At 36.2% G+C, this 16948-nt stretch overlaps 1 protein-coding gene across 1 annotated transcript in view; it reads right to left on the reverse strand.

Annotated features, from left to right (window-relative positions):
• The window catches only part of LOC118017833 (catenin alpha-3-like), a 1833615-nt gene that overhangs the window by 166556 nt on the left and 1650111 nt on the right, over positions 1–16948 (reverse strand). The gene's annotated exons all lie outside the window — the stretch shown is intronic.

Consider the following 16948-nt stretch of genomic DNA (forward strand, 5'->3'; position numbering starts at 1 on the left):
TAGATAGATAGATAGATAGATAGATAGATAGATAGATAGATAGATAGAGATATTCATGTTTGTATGTTTATATGCATATATTTATGTGTATTGAGTAGGCAGTGACGGATACTTTTCTATATCTCTGCAAATATGTCTGGAGGAAAAATTCTAGAAGACAAAGAGGAAGGACTTTTATAAAGGCTTTCAATGCATAATTTTAAATTTCCCTTCAGAAAGTTTACCCTAATTAATATCCCCCCAAATTGTGTATAAGTGTCCATTTTCCAAAAAACTTTTCTGACAATAGACGTCAACAATCTTTTATTTTTGCAAATATGTTAAAAGATAGTATTTCATCACTTTTGATTTTCATTTTTGTCATCTCTGATGAGAGGGAGCAACTACGTACATGTTCATTGTAAATGTGCATGTCTTTTTTGTGACTATCCTCTTCAGGTCCTACACCCATTTTTCTGTTGGTGGGAGGTAGGATGGGGGAAGTGGAGTCATTTTTTTCTTAGTGATTAGTGAAAATCTGTTTATATATAAACACTTTGTTATATAAATTGTGATCACTAGCTCTCCAAATTGATGTCTTCTAACAATTTTTCAGACTTGATCTTGTGCTTTGTTTGTTTGGTTTGGTTTATTTTTTTTTGTTCTCAGGAGTAAAGTTTGCCTGCTTTCTCCTTTGTTTTTCTGTCTTTGGTATCATAGAGAGTCCTTTATTATCACAAGATTACAAAAATAAATATTTACTCTTTTTATCTAGTACAGATTGTGTTAGTCATGTTCTTCAGTTCATTGCACACTATCAGTCCTGATAAATGGAGGGCTCTCCCTACCTCAAGATAATCTCCCTTCCCTCCTTCCTTCTTCCCTCCTTCCCTTTTCTTTCTTTCCTTCCTTCCCTCCTTCTTTCTTTTCCTCCTTCATTCCTTCTCCTTTTATTTACCATCCCTCATACCTGTTTCTCTATTCCTTCCCCGCAAATTAAAACATATTTTTTTAACCTACTCAGGTTCACCTTGACTTAGAGGGCTCATACTTAATTCACTGCACAATATGTGAGTCCCTTATGAGTATACATTATTGCTTTTTATAAACACTATACTTGAATAAAGCTGACCATGTATTAGGCACCTATTATGTTTCTATCACTGTACTAGATCCTTTACATACATTCTTTCCAATTACAATACTTTAAGGTATGAGTTATCTAAATTGATATATAATGAATAACAATCTCAGAGAAATAAAATTACTAAAAGTCATCTGGTCTTTCTAATAAAAGGAGCCAAGATCACCCCAGGAATGATGACTCTAAAGCCAGGGCCCTTTTGCTTACCCCTTGGTGACTCTTACAAAAATGGAGTTCTGCATATTTTCAGAAACTATACTCTGGAAATGGAATCCCTGTTCTCCATCACCCCATTTTACATAATTTTAAATTATTATTATATTTTATTTTTTAAAGTAGTATCCATGCCCAATATGGGGCTTGAACTCATAACCCTGAGATCAAGAGTTGCAAGCTCTACCAACTGAGCCAGCCAGGTGCTCCCTCATTTTATATAATTTTAAGAAATTTTAGCAAAAGTAGTTCTTAACGTTGTCATTTCACAGAATTACAATAACCTAATGCTACACTCATGGCTATACAATTGCAAGCAAATGGATGTGGACACCAGCTGTAATAACAGCCCTGATTCTACTTCCATACAGCTCAATTTCAAAATGAAGTTTCCCGCCATTTTGAATAAGATTTTAAGGTCAAACTTTCGTATCAGTCCTTATCTCACATAAATCTGGCACTTTTGCCAGGAGTATGCAGACCGATTTTGTTCAAGCAGTCCCACTGAAAGCCTGGTCTGTAGGAAGGGTGGCTATGTTGTCCAGGGGAAGTGCAGGAGGACAAGTAGGTCCTTGAGGCAGGTACATCTTGGTCAGTCTCAGGTCTGTCACTTCACACTATGTGCTAGTGGGTACTTACATAACCATTGTGCTTCTTTTTCTATATTTTTGAAGTGGGGATAGTAATATATTCCTCAAAGAGTGGTTGTGGAGAAATTTAAAAATTTAAAATGCCTGCAACATATTAAGCATTTGGCAAATAATTCTTATGTTATTGCTGCTGCTTCTATTATTATTATCATCAGCAGAGTAGGCAATGGTGATATGCCAGGGCATACCCAGATATGTCATGGATAAAAGACAGAACTTTTGAAAATAAATTTGGAATTTTTTTAAACTAGGAGCCTATTTTCTTGTCATACTGACTCCTCCATGGAAGGCTGTGCTAATTCCAACTTCCCCAAAAGTACACTTCAGATGCCAATTCTATGATCATGGTCTCCCATGTCACATTTGCTTAATTTCAAGTATACAATTCCTTCTTGATTTAATAGGCTATAGAAAATGACATGCTTATTCAAAGCCACATATCTACAACAGAGGACAGAGGGATAGATAGGCAATTTTAGCGCAACAGGACATTGGAGGAGTTAAACTGACATTATCAAATTCAATTTTAGTAATTTGGAAAACTTTAAAGTTCCATCAAAAAACCAAAGATCAATGCTATTCACAGTTTTTAAAAGAGTTATTAAAAAGGCAGATATATCTTATTGCTAATTTTAAAGGACTTTTCTTTACTTTTAAGGTCTCACTCTCAAGTTAATTGAAATGGTAAAGCACTTCATTGCTACCTAGGTTCTTTATTACCTGCCTAGGTTCTCTCTTGCACCCTGGATTTTGCTAAAAAAGGGGTTTGGACACCTCATCCCTAGTTAAGTCTATGAGAGAAGAGAGAGACCAAAAATCTATCACTTTTGAATTCAAGGATGGGCTGATTGTAGCTGGAAAGTAGAGGGATAAAAATCTTCTAAATTGTTGCTTTGGAAGGACATAATTTACACTTTTTATAAAATCTCCTGGACTGATGAAGAAAAAATTTCAGTGTCTCCCCTTATCTACACAGCCTGGACAGACAATTGCTGTATATTCTCAAGTCACAGACTTCTAGAACTTACTCAAATTTCCTACTTGTACAATGCACTTGCCTTTATTAGTGTGGAATGTGAATATTCTATTAGCCAGGTTGTAATGTCTTCACATTTCTATTCTATGGACCACATATTCCTTGTATATATGACCCAGGACCATGAATTATACAAGCAAGTGTTTCCTGGACATTTCTTGGATACAGATGACTCTTAGTTCCCTGGCAATAGTATAGCATTGATTTTTTTGTAATATTATGCTTTGTGTGCTTATCTTAATATTCAACACACCCAGTGTCCCCTTATAGCCTGATATTGCTCCTGTGGTAATCTTCTACCCAAGGAAACAACATAGAGTTTCTTTTATTTTAAGCTATAGCTTAAAAATGGATCAGTGCAGGAACCTGACTCAAAGGTCACCATCCACAAATTAACCCATGAAAAAAATCCTATGCAAAAGGCTTTACACATAGGAGGAAATTTATTTGCCTCAGCCCATCATATTGGCTCTCCACAAATTGTTCTGGAGAATTTGAAGAGGACTAATCAGGAAAGTGAATGTTGCCAACCTGAGGAACTATGGAAAGGTTATAAATTAATCCATTCACAAATTATGGTGATGATGATGAGAAGGAGGAGGAGGAGGAGGAGGATGGCAATGATAGTAGTATTAGTGGTAATGAGCACCATGATGGTGGTCACTTAAGTTTTATCACTTAACTGTGTGCTGCTTCTTACAAATATTAACTCATAAACTTCACAACAATCCTATGATGTGAGTAGTTCCATTTTAAAAAATAAGCAAACTGAGACAAAAGAGTTAAGTCACTTGCCAAATGTCAACAGCTGTAAGTGTCAGAATCAGAATTCAAACTTGGGAGTCTGATTCCAAAACTTGTGCTCTCTTTCTTTCAATTATATTAGAATCAGAAAGACGGAAACATGTCCAGGTATTACTTATTTTTTTTTAAGATTTTTTTTGGAAGTAAACTCTACATACAATGTGGGGTTCGAACTTACAACCCCAAGATTAAGAGTCGCATGCTCTACCGACTGAGCCAGCCAGGAGCTCCCAGGTATGCCTTTTTAAAGGATTTTTTTCTCTAGGTCCATCCATGTTGTTGCAATTGGCAAGGTTTTATTCTTTTTTATGGCTGAGTGATATTCCATTGTATATATAGACCATATCTTCTTTATTCATTCATCTATAGATGGACACTTAGGTTGTTTCCATATCTTGGCTGTTATAAATAATGCTGCAGTAAATATAGGGGTGCATACAATGCTAAGTGAAGTAAGTCAGTCAGCAAAAGTAAATACCATATTATTTCATTCATGAATGAATGTCTAAAAAACAAATGAACAAACAAAATAAAAAGAGAGACAAACAAACAAACAAAAAACAGACTCTTAAATACAGAGAACAAATTGATGGTTGCCAGAGGGGAGGTGGGTAGGGGAAGGTGAAATAGATAAAGGGAATTAAGAGTAACCTTATTTTGATGAGCTCTGAGAAATGTATAAAACTGTTGAATCATTATTTTGTACATGAAACTAATAAAACATTAAGTTATATGCATACACTGTATGTATGCTAATTATACTTGAGTAAAAATTTAAAAATAAATTAAAAATTTAAAAATATTAAAAAGCCTAATTTCTTACAAGTACATAAACTTTATAGAGCTGATGACTCCACTCTGAGGGAAATTTTTTATGTTATATATCCATTCATATTTACATAGGATTTTAACCAAGCTTTAGATATATATAGTATTACAGCCTATGCAACTCATTATAAGAAATACAAGTTCACATTTCTAAAAATTAAACATATATTAATAATCACTCACTGATTAAAAATATGCATATATAGAAACCTGGATTTAGACTGAGGTACTTTCAGTGTACAAGGTAATTTTTAGAGTATCAAAGGATTTTTTAAAACAACATTTTATTTTGAGCTCCTTTTTTTACTACCTTAACCATTACTTGATACACATTATCCTTAATAGGAAAAGAAGAAAGCATGTATTTCATATTTTACCAGAGACTAATGACTCAAAATTACTTAATTTATATGTGTTATGTTTTCATCATTACAAGAAATAGAAATTTTTCAATGAGAATAATTCAGAGAATAGGAAAAAAGGGCAGCACTTGGAAGCCAGATGTCCATCATAAACACCTTAAAACTGGACAAGGCAAAGAATCATTTGAACACTTTAGCCTCAGAAAATTTTTCCAAATGACTATCATCTGGGTAATTCTTTACTGAAACATTATTTTCAAAAAATTATAATTATCCCACTAATTTTGTAAGCCAAGTTATTTATTGGTTAGATATGAATGTTAAATCTAAAACAACTCCCCTCCCCCAAATTTTCTGTGCATGTTCCTTTTCCCAAAGCACATTCATGGTCAACATCATTCATTCATTTATTCATTCAGTAAATATGTATGGCCTATTTACTGTGTGCCCAATACTATTTTAAGTATGGGAATACATCAAAGGGGAAAAAAGCAGATTAAAACTGTTGCTTTCATTGAATTCACTATCCAGTAGATGACTAAACTAACAAAAATGTAGTATGTCAGACAGTCAAAGGAAGTACTACAGAGAAAAATAAAAAAGGGAGGTGAAGACATTTATATGTGGGTTGGGAATGGTGGTGTAGTTTTTGTGGGTTTTTTTTTTTTTTCTTTTAAGATTTTATTTGTTTATTTGAGAGAGAGAACACAAGTGGGCAAGGCAGAGGGAGAGGGACAAGCAGACACCCTGCTGAGCAGAGAGCCCCACATGGGACTCAATCCCAGGACTCTGAGACCATGACCTCAGCTGAAAGCAGATGCCTAACCAACTGAGCCACCCAGTGCACCTGGTGTTGCAGTTTTAAACAGGGAAATTAGTGGTGACTTTCGAAAAAAGTTAATATTCAAAAAAGCAAGTGTGTTAGAAAAGAGGAGATTTGGGGGGGATGAGGTCTGAAAGTAGGAGGAAATAAGACTTAAAGCTAAAATATCAATTTCTTTGAGAAAAAAAGAAATTGTCACTATGTAACATATAAAACTTCAAAAAAAAAAAAAAAACTTCAATGTAAATTTAGAAGGTTATAAAATTGTAATATAAGGCTATGCATCTGGAAGTGGAAGGTGACTTCCACTCTAGATTATAAACTTCACAGCTGCCTATCTCACATTTTCTTTGGTTGCCTAATAGACTTCTTAGACAAGACATACCTAAAATTAATTTCTGATCTTCTACCATCTCCAATCTGCTCAATTCAGTCTTCCCCATATCAACATAAATGGCAAGTCCCCATTCCCAGTTCTCAAGCCAAAAACCGTGTGTTGTCCTTGACTCCTTTCTCTCTCTCACACTCAATACATAAGTCTTCAGCACACTCAGTTAAGTCACCATCACCATATAGGCTTTATCAACAGCTCTCAACTTCTCCATTTCTTAAAACCTTTGGTTCAGCCTCCATGATTTCTCACCTGGGTAATAGAATAGCAATGACTTTCTAAATTCCTGCTTCCTCCTGTACCACTTCTCAGACTATTTTCAACATAGCATTCAGAATAACCCCTTTAAAGTTAAGTCATGTCATGTCACTCTCTGGCTCAAAGCCTTCTGATAGTTTCCCATCCTACTCAAAATAACAGCCAAATAGGTTACAATGGTTTATGTTCCCTACAAGATTAGCCCTCCTTTTCAGCTTCAGACTTCCTCTTGCCTCACTAACACTTGCCTCTGAGGCTTTTCTACTTGCTATTTCCTCTGCTGTGAATTCATCGACGAGTAGAAAATAATCTATTTAAAGCTTGGAAGAAGGCTGGTTTCACTAATGAGCAAGTGAATCACATATAAATATCACATTATATCACTTAAATTCATGCTCCAGTGGCCTTATAAATAACTCCATACATAAATTTTTGGGTTATACAACAGTGTTAAAAAATAGGGTATATGCATTTATAAATGCCAAGGTTCTATCCTATAATTAAATAAAAGAATAAAGAGATTTAGCCTTAAATTACAGACATTGAAATTACTGTAAAAAGATATAATGCTTAAAGCTATTTTTTTGTAAAGCCCTATGCCCAGTGTGGGGCTTGAACTCAGGACCCTGAGATCAGGAATTTCATGCTCTACCAACTGAGTCAGCCAAGTGTTCCAATACTGGATATACTTACTTTCTCTTCTCATTCTAAAATATATTACCTCAGTGGTGGCAAGAACAATATATTGGGGAGAACTGTAATAAAATAGTTATCTTTTAAATATTTTTAATCAGAATTTGTATTTGAGATTACTTATTTTTAAAGAAAAATAAGACAAGCAAATGAGAACAAAGAAACAAATATACCCGGCATTTAAGATTGGTTACTAGGCATTAATTTTAACTCAGAATTTCCCAGAAACCAAGGCAGGGTGGAAATGTATATATTTCAATATAATTCCATTGTCTGATAAATGCATGTTTAGATATTTGGTAACAATCTTTCCCAGATTGAAATCTCAAGAGGTATTTATTAAAAGAACTCTAATATAAGAATTTTGGGATAAAATAATATGCAGTGTCTTAAACTTTAGTTTGCTCTGATTATTATACACTGACTTCTACAATCGATGGAATGACCTTAAATTTCAATTTGACTAAAGAATTTGAATTTAAAAAAGGCAACACTGTTCAGGTATCCTACTTCACAATACATAGAGCATGGTGACCTTAGCACGTAAAAATCCAAAAGGAGTAAGTAAACTCCTTCCGATGGCCTCTCAGCAGACGTTCTTGTATCATTAAATCAAAGGGGTTAAGTTCAAAAAAGTGTCATGGAAATAAAGGGAGTCGGGCTCATCTTGAAGAACTTTTGTAGTGGAGGGAATAAAAAAGACAAAATGTAAACAATTCAAACATGGAAAAGATAGCCCTAACTTTCAGGAACACAAGAATCATTTCAACAAATAAAAAGCAGTTTTTGAATTTGTATACTTTATAGAGCCAGGAATAAGGGGGCATTGCAAAGGACTTTGGCAAAAAAATCAGAACAATTAATATTTATAATAGCAGGGACTAGGTAGTAGACAGCCACCGAATATTTCGGAGTAATGACCTAGCAATTTATAGTAAGATTTATCTGGCACAAGTAGGTACAACCGTTGGAAGGAAGAAAGAGCAAGAAAGAAATTAATGCAATCCCCTGGGTTCAATATATTGAGGAACAGAATACTTTTGAGGTAAGATGTCTTACAAAAGGAAGGTTCTCCTCATCGTCTCTCATATACGTATACCAGGCAGTGTGTGACATTCTGTAAACGTAGCACTAAATGCGACAAAAACCATGTTCCCTGCTCTTCATCAGAGCAGGTTTAGTGAGGTTTAATGAGTGGAGAAGAAACACGATTATGTAAGAAATTATGCATACACAATGAATGTCACGATATGGGAATCTCTCTTTCCTACATTCAGATCTAGGCCTGAATGTTAGAAGGAAACTACACTTCAATTTGTATTAGTGAAGTCGAGGCTAATCTGGAATCCTAATGATGAGCAGGTATTCTTGGTGAAGATCAGGATGGTGAGTTGAGGGAATTGTTCACCTCAGAGAGGGATGTGAGGGAGAGCCTGGTGCTTAGAGGAAGGAAGACATATATACAATGAAAAAGGGTTGGAGAGAAAGTATGAAATATGAGGCTGAAGAGAAAAGCAGGAAGCAGAACCTGGTTCTCTTAGGACATTGAGGGACTGGATTTCATGCTAAGGACAAGGGGAGACACTGAGACCTTGAAGGGATTTTACGCATGGTGATAGAGGATAGATTTGTACTTTCAAAATATCATCTTAAGTTCAAGTGAGAGAATGAAAGTACTAAAGGCAGGAGACAATTTAGCAGGAGTCTGCTAAAGAAAATCTAGGTGAGAGATGACAGGACCTGTCCTAAGATAGTGACCAAGATGGACTTAATGTTCTCCTCAGCTTGACTAAATTTTAGACAGGTTTCTTTCTGACTCTAGGTCCCTGGTCTTTCTTTTCTTACAGTATATACTTTACAAAACTTGTAATTGTAAATTCTTCCTCCACCCCTTTAAGATGTAAATATTTCTAGATGTTTCTCAGCAGCTTTCCAAAGAAGGACTGTCTTTCTCAAGAACTAGGGAGCTGTCCCTTTGACAGCCATCATCAAGGAACATAGAGCCCATACCCTCAGGGTCTGGGGGAGGGCGGGAACCTCTTTAGAGGCACCTTGCTCCAAGTTGTAAAAGTACCTCCTGTCATAAAGATAGAGAAATCTCACTTTTCCTTTGGGCAAAGCCAATTAGCAAAAACAGAAGGCCTATAATCTCCCTCACCCCATCTCTGAAAAATTTTCATCCCTTTGTTCCAGGAGAGTCAAATGCAAAGTTCTGTTCTCTCTCCCTTACTGCAATAGCCTTGAATAAAGTCTTCCTTTCCTGTTTAACTTTGTCCAATGCAACATTTTCTTTGAAGTGATAGTGGAGGTGGTAAAAAAAAAATATATATATAGAAAACTTCAGAAAATATTTAGAAGATAGTGAAGTTGGGACATGTTGTATGCCTAGCTGTGGAGGGGAGTAAAAAATTATTCCCAGGTTCAGATGTGTTCCACCAAATGTACAGAAGTGTTATAAGGAATATAGGGGTTAGAGTAGATTTGTAGGGTAAGGTGATGCATTCAGGCTTGGAAACAGCAAATGCCACAAGAACCTATAAGCCACACAAAGAGAGGAAACTTACAGGCCTACCAATATAAATAGTCAGAGCTCACGAGACAGGATGTGGCTACATTCTCTTGTCTATGTAAGACATCTGAAATCTTGGGACTGCATGAGAGTGTTCAGGAAAAATGGAAGAATTGGAGGACTATAGAGCTTAGATCGGAACTCCAGTGAACCCTAATGCTTGAGAAGTAGATAGAGGAAGAGGAAACCATGAAGCACTAAGAACGATCACCCAGGGGCGCCTGGGTGGCTCAGTTGGTTAAGCGACTGCCTTTGGCTCAGGTCATGATCCTCGAGTCCCAGGATCAAGTCCCACATCAGGCTCCCTGCTTAGCAGGGAGCCTGCTTCTCCCTCTGACCCTCCCCCCTCTCGTGCTCTCTCTCTCTCTCTCTCTCTCTCATCCTCTCTCTCTCAAATAAATAAATAAAATCTTAAAAAAAAAAAAAGAACGATCACCCAGAAAGATAGGAAAGCAGAGTTATTGCCAAGTACACAACAGAAATTAAAGAAACCAATGAAGAGAAAATGCATTGCCTAGTGTAGCGCTGCTTGAGTAATGTAACTTCATCCAGGCTTATGCAAGTTGCATTTCTGATAGTAACCTAAACCAAATTATATCATGAAAAAGGTAATGAGGTCATGTCTTACCATATTTTGTATGTTAATTCAGTATAAACTGGAGTTACTGAGAGTGTATTCTGATAATAAGTAGGGCCTATTAAAATGTTTCCAATTTTTAAAATAAACTACCCATTCATGACATTTTTTTCTATCATCATGGTCGAGGATATTCAGGTGAGTCAGCATCGTAAAAAAGCCGCAAGGAGGACGTTCTCCCAATCACCAACATGATGTTAGAGTGTACATGGCTTTTTTTTTTTTTTACCCCAAGAAATATCTCCTGTATTTTAACATTTGACATGCTCCAATTCATTTGCTTCTGTTGACGTTTTGAGGTTGTGTCCAGTAACCTAGGCAACTGTTCTTATTTCTGTCCCAATTTACTTCTATGTATAGAAGTTATATAAACTCAGTGGACTCAAAGATATTCTTTAAGGCAGAGCAGACTTAGAAACTATATGCTCTTAAGGGAAGATAATATTAAAGATATGACAGATCTTAATCATCAAAGACTACATTACAATTTCCTTAATTTTGGATCATCAGTAAATATGACGAATAATATATCTTTAAAAAGGTGGTATAATTTTATCATGCTGAAATATGATCTGACTACAATTGAAATTATAAATTTCTAAGTGTTTTTTTTTTTTAATGTTTTGTTCACTAAACTGAATTTCAGCATTCAGAGACCACAACTTCAAATACTTTCAAATGAAAATCTGGCCTTTGTCAGTCATGTTAAATGAGTTTCCTCTTTCAGTTCTCATCTACAAGACACTATCATCAAAGTTTAAATTCTGTGAAACAGAATAAAATCTTCTATTTAGTATTTAGACCTATTGCCTTTCAAGCTGTATAGGCAGAAGGAAGAACCACTAGAACATATGTTCTTCTTGGACAGGAGTAGAGAAATAAAAGGAAATTTTATTTTATTTTTTATTTTAATTCCAGTATAGTTAACATACAGTGTTATATTACTTTCAGGTGTACAATACAATGATTCAACAATTCTATACATTACTCAGTGCTCATCATGATGAGTGTACTCTTAATCCCCATCACCTATTTCACCCAAACCCCCACCCACCTCCCCTGTAGTAACCATCAGTTTGTTCCCTGTAGTTAAGAGTTTGGTTTTTGTTTTGTTTTTGGTTTGCCTCTTTTTTAGTTTTTTCATTTATCTTGTTTCTTCAATTCTACATATAAATGAAATCATATGGTATTTATCTTTCTCTGACTGCCTTATTTCACTTAGCATTATCTCTCTAGATCCATTATTAGATCCATCCATGTTGTTGCAAATGATAAGATTTCATTCAATACAAGGTGATTTTAAATGACTGCTTGAAAAACTGGTCCTAACATGCATCCTATAAATGTCAGGATGGATGACTTTTTCTTTTTCTTTTTTTTTTTTTTTTTGAGTATGTACCATAAACTTTGGAAATTAAGTCCTATATAATTTGATGAAGGTAAGTGAAGACTGAGAGAAATAGAAACTAATGGATCACCACAGTACCAACATTCCACAAAGAAGAAAAACTCCCAGGGCAGGGCATTCAATAAAGAAAATACAGGGGCGCCTGGGTGGCTCAGTTGGTTAAGCGACTGCCTTCGGCTCAGGTCATGATCCTGGAGTCCCTGGATTGAGTCCCGTATCAGGCTCCCTGCTCAGCGGGGAGTCTGCTTCTCCCTCTGACCCTCCTCCCTCTCATTCTCTCTCTCTCAAATAAAAAAATAAAATCTTTAAAAAAAAAAAAAAGAAAATACAAACTTGACAATTATTGTGTCAAATTTTCTGTTTTATCCTACTATCAAGAGTTGTTTTTTTTTTTAATTTTATTTATTTATATGACAGAGAGAGACACAGCGAGAGAGGGAACACAAGCAGGGGGAGTGGGAGAGGGAGTGGGAGAAGCAGGCCTCACGCGGAGCAGGGAGCCTGATGCGGGGCTCAATCTCAGGACCCTGGGATCATGACCTGAGCCAAAGGCAGACGCTTAACGACTGAGCCACCCAGGTGCCCCAAGAGTTGGTTTTTGTGATCACTATTTCAGTTCTACATTATGTATGTGAATTAGATATACATAAAAGTGCCAGCATCATTAAAAATCACATTAATGTCATCTTCCTTCTAACATATTGAAGCAGTTTCTGATAAGTCCTCCTCCTGGTGAAAAAAAAAAAAAAAAAAAACCTGCTTCAAAAGACTTTTGGTAATAGAATTTCCAGCATGTCAAAATGTTTAGCACAACAAAACTAAGAAACCAAAGGAGTCTCATACTAGAAGACTGAGACTTTTATTTACAAAGCTTCTTGATCTACTCAAAAGGAAGTCAAAGTATAACAATAACACCCAAGTCTACACTTACCATGAAATTCATTTTTTATAAAAATCAAAACTGATTGAGCACTTATGTGTCAAGAACTGAACTGAAATTTTTCATGTATCTAGTTTAATCTTCAAGAACAACTATAAAATAGATACTATTATTATTATTATCATCACAATTTTACAGATGAGAAAGCAGTTTGAAATGTAAACTAACTTTTCCAGGATCATATGGATAGCAATGGGTGGAACCCAGATTTGAACCAAGGCTTATATGATTCCCAAGTTCATACACTTCTATATTATAAGGCAATGCTAGCAAAGGCGAGTCACTTGCTCACCCATTCCACTCACAAAACTCTCTTTCAATCTATTTTATTGTCTTTTTTTAAAAGTAAGTTCAATGCCCAGCATGGGGCCCAACATGGGGCTTGAACTCACAAGCCTCGGATTAAGTCAGATATTTCACAGACTGAACCACCCAGGTGCCCCATATTGTCTTAAGTCTTTCTAAAACTCCAGATAGGCATGAGAAACATACTTTTAGCCACCGCTCTGCTGATGCTATTTATTTCCTGCTGCCCCTCCTGCAGATAATAAATGAGGGGGGAAATCTAGAAATTAGAATGCTCCTTCTATTGAAATATCACAGGGCGTCTGGGTGGCTCAGTTGGTTAAGCGACTGCCTTCGGCTCAGGTCATGATCCTGGAGTCCCAGGATCGAGTCCCACGTTGGGCTCCCTGCTCAGCGGGGGGTCTGCTTCTCCCTCTGACCCTCTCCCCTCTCGTGCTCTCTGTCTCTCATTCTCTCTCTCAAATAAATAAATAAAAAATTAAAAAAAAAAAAAAGAAATATCACAGAGGCCAATGTGATAAGACACTGAGGAGTAACTGCCTCTCTTTTCTGGATTCTGTGCTTGGAGACCCAGGATTATTGTCCTGCAAGGTTTGCCACTATCTGACTCTATCTGATTAATATTCCATTTCATCAAGGTGAAGTGATCCACCAGGGAAAGACTGACAAGGTCTGGGCATCACTATGTAGTTTCTAAATGGTAACCAACAAAATGGTTTTGTTATTGATGTGAGATTATACCACTGAGACATTTCAAAACTTGTGAGGCTTAAGCAGATCTGATACTTATGGTTTATGGTCTTCAGGAATCATTTTCTAGTAGAGAAATGATAATACCAAGTCCATAATACTGGCTGTAACAATAGGAGGGCAATGAGATCTTAAGGGATGGTGAGATTCTACCCAATTTACAAGTCTGCTACACTTCTGCTCAGAGTGTGGTTCATGCCGGAAGAACTGGGATTTGGTTCCATTCTACATGATTTGCACATACTACTGAAATTCTTTGAGTTAAATTCCCTAGTTAGTAAAATCAAGGGAGAAAGAAAAACTCCAGGGCTTTTGTTATGTAAGACACCAATTTGGAAATATTCTGTAAGATATAAAGTGTTAAATGATAACTGGCCCTGTTCTGTTTAAATAGAAAATATGAGTTAGCATGTATTTAGCATAATCTTTTAGAAAGCTTTTAGGACTTACCAAAAAGTCTTATTATCAGTAGGTTTAGAAATTTGATGATCTTAACAGGAGTCTATTTTCATGTCTCTTTTGAATATGAGTTTTTAAGATAAAAGATTTCTATTTTATCCTTGCTAAGAGAATGAACAGAATAAACAATGAGATCTTTAAAGAATGTCCTGTAAACCTATAGCAAAATCATACTCCTGTATCACTGTGTTATGCCTGATTATTGGATATAACCACAGTATTGGTCCAGTCAGTATTCATGTTTAATAATTAAGATAATCACTAATTTCCACTGCTGTCCCTCTGCTACTTCATAAGGCATGCACTATTGGTCTTTTAGTATTTCGCTCTCATTGACCATGGACTCTAAATCATTACTTGTTGGTTATAGACCTTTACAATGCCCAGTGGTATTTGCCACTGATGACAGCAATAACAGATGATGTTAAGCCAAAGCTACTAGGAGTGAAATGCAGAAAGTAAAATGATAATAAATAACTGTCACTCCATTACTAAACAGTGCCTGAAATTGGTTCTACTGCATGTTCCATATAGCAGAGTCTGCATAAGCCAAGAACCAAAAAGGCATTTAGCAGCAAACAAAAAAGAACCCAAACACATGTCTTGTTCAGTGACCAGAAATTCCTCATTGGGCATGGCATGAGTATTCAAAAAATTCTCAACAGAATCCACTTCAAAATATTATGGTATCTTCTCAACCCGATGGTATCTGGGAAATGTGTCAAAAGGCATACTCAGTCCAATGGATGCAAACTTCTGGAATGCTGGATAGAATACAGAGTTAAAGTCTCAAATGGATAGGAGACTGAACATAGAAAGATAAGCATAGAGGTATAATTATAGAGAATATGGGGTCTGTTAGGAGTGCCAGATGTCTGAGAGAGATCATAAAACCTGCCTAAACATGATCATTTTGCCCAAGTGGTTTGGGTGGGGGACAGTTTGAGCTGGTCTACCATGAGCACAGAAACTGTAGGAATAAACTCACAAATCAGATTTTTTTTTTATTTTTTATTAACATATAATGTATTATTTGTTTCAGGAGTACAGGTCTGTGATTCATCAGTCTTACACAATTCACAGTGCTCACCATAGCACATACCCTCCCCAATGTCCATCACCCAGCCACCCTATCCCTTCCACCCCCTTCCACTCCAGCAACCCTCAGTTTGTTTCCTGAGATTAAGAGACTCTTATGGTTTGTCTCTCTCTGGTTTCATCTTGTTTCATTTTTCCCTCCCTTCCCCTATGATCTTCTGTCTGGTTTCTCAAATTCCTCATATCAGTGAGTTCTCTGATTGACTTATTTCGCTTAGCATAATACCCTCTAGTTCCATCCACGTCATTGCAAATGGCAAGATTTCATTTTTTGATGGCTGCATAATATTCCATTGTATATATATATACTACCTCTTCTTTATCCATTCATCTGTTGATGGACATCTTGGCTCTTTCCATAGTTTGACTATTGTGGACATTGCTGCTAGAAACATTGGGGTGCATATACCCCTTCAGATCCTTACATTTGTATCTTTGGGGTAAATACCCAGTAGTGCAATTGCTGGGTCATACGGTAGCTCTATTTTCAACTTTTTTGAGGAATGTCCATACTGTTTTCCAGAGTGGCTGCACCAGCTTGCATTCCCACCAACAGTGTAGGAGGGTTCCCCTTTCTCTGCATCCCTGCCAACATCTGTTGTTTCCTCACTTATTAATTTTAGCCATTCTGACTGGTGTGAGGTGGTATCTCATTGAGGCTTTGATTTGTATTTCCCTAATGCTGAGTAATATTGAGCACTTTTTCATGTGTCTATTGGCCATTTGGATATCTTCTTTGCAGAAATGTTTGTTCATGTCTTCTACCCATGTCTTGATTGAATTATTTGTTCTCTGGGTGTTGAGTTTGCTAAGTTCTATATAGATTTTGGATACTAGCCCTTTATCTGATATGTCATTTGCAAATATCTTCTCACATTCTGTCGGTTGTCTTTTGGTTTTGTTGATACAAATCAGATTTTCAATAAGAGGTTGTTATTTGAGTTAAACTATCCACGCTTTATAATAATCATTATTTAAATTTTAAAAGAAAATTTGTATCCTTCCTCCAGTTCTCAGACCAGCATCCCTTCATTCCATTGATGGTGAATCAAGTTTATTGTGGTGGTGGTGGTGATTTGTTTGCTTCTTAGTAAAAGATTCATTCCACTAACTCTATGTTTTAAGTGCATTGATGTGGTAATCACCAAAGTTCTTTGTCTGAAAACATAACCCACTTACTAGACAAGTTATATAAATCTGCACCTCAGTGATCTTATTAGTAAAACTGGGATAATGTATCAATATAGCAAAGTTAATGTGATAATTCAGTAGTTTATATACTGTAATTATCTTTTCTTGTTTTCCCTCAAAAGCAGAGCCTAAGAATGGAAGGTAGCTGATTCTGGGATGAAATCTTGGGGAACTGAACCAGGAGCCTGGGAAAAAATGGATCAGGGAAAAAAAAAGGAGAGCAAATCCAAAGGTATATTATCAAGCTGTTCACCGTGGTGGGAGGTACAGCTTGATCCCCCTGGGAATCCTTTGAATACCTATGGAAAATGCAAAATGGCCCATCCAGGGAATATAAGAGTATTCATCAAGGTTGCTCTGTGGAGTGTTAATGCTTCACATAAGATTGTGTATGTATTAGGATATCTGA

The sequence above is a fragment of the Mirounga leonina genome, unplaced genomic scaffold (genome assembly GCF_011800145.1).
Source record: "Mirounga leonina isolate KUSES-001 unplaced genomic scaffold, KU_Mleo_1.0 Mir_106, whole genome shotgun sequence".
NCBI classification, from domain to species: domain Eukaryota; kingdom Metazoa; phylum Chordata; class Mammalia; order Carnivora; family Phocidae; genus Mirounga; species Mirounga leonina.